Source organism: Papilio polytes, unplaced genomic scaffold (genome assembly GCF_000836215.1).
Source record: "Papilio polytes unplaced genomic scaffold, Ppol_1.0 DF822178.1, whole genome shotgun sequence".
Taxonomy (NCBI): Eukaryota; Metazoa; Arthropoda; class Insecta; order Lepidoptera; family Papilionidae; genus Papilio; species Papilio polytes.
In genome coordinates, this window is record NW_013527026.1 from 6,265,016 (window position 1) to 6,269,073 (window position 4,058).

Genomic DNA, 4,058 nt, shown 5'->3' on the forward strand with positions numbered 1-4,058 from the left:
CTCATGTTCTACTGAGTTCATACACTTGCATAGTTGAAGTAAGTTGGATGAAGTAAGTCCTTGAATAGAAATATTAGTGATATTCCACTAAATCTTTCTGCTTCATGTTTTTTTTTATAATATTTATATCTTAGTCTTTAGATACAAGTTAACATACCAATGTTTATCACATCATTAAAAGTAAGCCATCGTTTAAAAAATAACTCATGATTATTTGTATTATTTTATTGATATACTATAAATATGAGTTAATACATTTCTTTAGTTTGCCTCTCATTACCCTATTGCTATTGTGAGGTATAACACTGCAATTATTTACAGAAATATAATGACTGCACTTATCCAACATCGGACAAACTTTTTACTCATAATTATGAGTTAAAAACTCACCATTCGAAGACTTTTCTTCTCCTGCGATTACCGGCAATCAATATTTTCATTTAATACTGCACCATAACATGCATTTAACAAAAACAAGACCGATTTAATATTGATAGATATGCCAGCAGATGATCTATAAGGGGTGAACAGGTCTGTGATTAAGGGGAGGGGCTAGTAGAAATAAAATTACTTTTTAACTTCATAGAAATGTGCTCAATCAACACGTGAAACAACGATTTAATGAAAACTGAAAAGTCGTGTTTAAGTTATTATATGTAGATCACAAGGGTAATTTTAAGATTATCGACTCTAGGGTTGCAGCGCTCCCTTAGAGAGCCGATGGCATTCGTAAACTTACTAATGAATACGCTTGACGCGTAATAATGCAGTAAATTGGCTTTATAATGGAACTTTCAAACGCTCCTATTGTCATGTAAACGTAACAATATCGTTAGCTAATGGATACCTGCTCGTATGCAGCTCGTCGGTATCGAGGTCAACGGACACGCACTCCTGTAGTTACGTCGTGGACAAACAAGATACGACCACATTAATTTATAAAAGAACCAGTGATATTCATTCTACGGAATGTTACGCTTTAACGAGCTAAAAGAGATGAATCGTTCTGAGCTTACCTGTCCCTAATACCCATCAAAGCGTAAGTTTAACGCGCCGATGAGAGCTTTTCTCTTCAATTTTCGTGGATAATTGTCCTTACCTGTCACATTCACAGAACCATCGTTAATTAGGAGCTTTGAGTGTGAACGAGCCGCGAGAGCTTTCAAAGTTCCATTTATTGCGAGCTTTAATGGGCATTATTCACCTCGCGAACGTAAAAAAATACTCAAAAGCTCTTTGCGGGTTGAGCTTATTTATAGCTTTGTATTTCATTTTTAAGCTTTCGTAGAAACTTTTGCGGCTCAAGAACGGATTGAGTTGATTAATATTCCATATTTTTATTTTAACTACAATCGATGAAATACACTAACATAAAGAAATACAGTAATAAGTAAAATAAAATAAATAAATAAGAGAATCATCCGCTTATATTTTTAATCCAAAGATTAATCTACCGTTAAACTACCGAAGAGATAGCTGGCTAAATAAATAAAGTTGTTTAAACAAAAAAGAGGTTTGATAATTATTTTTCTTTTTTATAAATAACAGTCTACACTCACGATACACTTTCTATTTGCTAATCCTTCGAAGCGAGTCGAGGCTGGCCAGTACCAAATAAGTTAATGAATATAATGTATCAGGTTAATTCAATCCGCAGCTCGGACAGGAAGTTAGGGGTAAGATAAATTAGTATTTGCAGTTGGCTGGCGCTCCGCAGCTCCCCCCGCCCGCCGCCCCGCGCCCCGCGCCCCGCGACACCGCCGCGGCCCGCGCGGGAATTTAAACGAAACTGTACGTTTGTTCCGCACTGGCTCACTGAAATGTTTAAAACGTAAATTGAATTAAAAATGTTCTCGCAGCATTAAAGCTGCTTTATATTAGTCAGCATGAAATAGTTACAACTAGTTTTAAATATTCAAGCCATCATTTATTTAAGCTTTTTCACTTTCTCTACAAACAAGTAAAGTTAACTGTTTCAGTAATACGAGTACATCGTTTTGGCTTTTGGTCGTCATTTTACAAAATTACTTAATTAATTTCTTTTAACATCGAATGTCATGTGTAGATACATACATTTAATCTATTTAGCAACTTATTATTCACTCTGAAAGCACCTTCCAACTTAGCATTCAGGCTGTGCCCTGCACTCGGACATTCGGAGCACGTAATAAATCCATGTTATTTAATTCTCCCCGAGATATCTCCAGATCTCTCTCGATTGTTTTAATTCATTCCGAGAACGTTCTGTTAGAAGAGGATTTATTTGAGTCTCTCAGACATTGTGTAATGTACACCATTATTTGTTGGGAGCAATAGAGGCGAGTGTAAACTGGACTGGAGATAAACGAGCAAAGACCGCCTGCGAAATTAAATGATGTTCTGATGAGATAAAACTTTAAAAACACCTGAATACCACGGACCTTGTTACATCTAATATAATAACAAAAAAATTAAATAGTAAATTTAATAAATAATCACAAAATTATGAATTAAAAAACTTCGAAAAGCATTGCCGTTGATTGAGCATTTCATCTTCATTTTATTTTAATTTTTATTCGAACGTCGTTGGCATTGATTTCGTATTTTCAATTGTTATTCCTATTAATGTGTTAATGAATATTAAAACATCAGAATTCACTAAAGTGTAAGTGAAAGGGCTATGAATGTAAATTGATTGTGTACGTCGACGCAGGACATTAACATGACAATAAATAATTTACTGCGGATATTCCCATTGGTTTCGTAGAAATAAAACCGCGCGCAAACGAGTTTATGTGATTCTATAATGTGCCGGTATACACAACTTTAGATACCGAAAATGGATGCATAAAAACTTTCCTCTGTAATGTTTCGGACAAGGAATTCTTAATTAGAAAAGGATTTTCCTAAAACTTCTAAAACTGTACAAGTTATAATATTAACTAAGAAAGCCCTAAAACGACAAATTTCCTGGGAAAGGTAACAGCTGCCAAGAAGCAATTTAATATTTCTTGTGTACGAAAAGAAAACGGTCCGTTGCTGTCCCCTGTCTCGTCCCCTGACGCCTGCCTCCGCCCTACTCACAGTATTTAACACCTGAACTCCTTTCCCAGATTTCGCTAAGATTTAGAAATTTATTCTAAGCTAATTCCTTGCCGTGACTTCGTCTACGTGAGTCAAGTTATATAAGGTTCATTTTCTTTTTTCTTCCCCATCTTTTTGGGGGCTGTGCGCTACTTTTATAAACAAATAAACTATCAAAGGTCAAACTTACTGTCCTTAGAGAACTGTATTCTTACATTTTATATTTCTGTACAGATATAAAGAGAGCGTGTCATCTAAAAATAACATTATGTTTTCTTTATTTGATACTCGCATTATATTTATGAGGAGAGAAACATCAAAACTCTTGGCAGTAACTCGAAAAGAGTAACACGACGGGAGAAAACTGTCACACGTGAGAAGGTAAACATAATAAAAAGTTACGAGTGGGCTTATCTAAAATATTCTCTTTCGTTTTTATTTCGTATTTGCTACATTAAAATATACACAAGCATTTGTTTAATTTAGTTACTTTAAATTTTGATAATGTTTATTCCTGATCCATCAAATAGCCTGACTCTAGGTATACGAGTAGTAGCTAGGTGTGCGCAGTCCTGGTCTGTCATAACAGTTGCTTTTGACTGCACTTCGTAGCACTTTGTCCCTAACTACGGTAACTACGGTGAGGCGGCTAATCGCGGCAACTCGGCTCCGAGCTGCACAAACTTTACCTCACTTCTGTACTTTTCAAAGAGCAATTTACTTGAGAAAATTAAGTCAAAGTTTGAAAGTCCATAGAACAAGTGTACCAAAAAGAAAACTTATTTTATATTATTTGACGTAGAAAAGTTGAATAAAATAATTTATAAAGTTGGTGTAAACTACAAAAGTTATATTACTATCTTTTATAGGATTTTGTTTTAAAAAGATTTGAAATGTATTGTACCTATATTATTTTGTTTATCTCTACCTAAGAATACGATTAAAGTTATTAGCGTTGCTCGGTGGAGAGCTGCGCGTGACAGCGGGACAGCGGG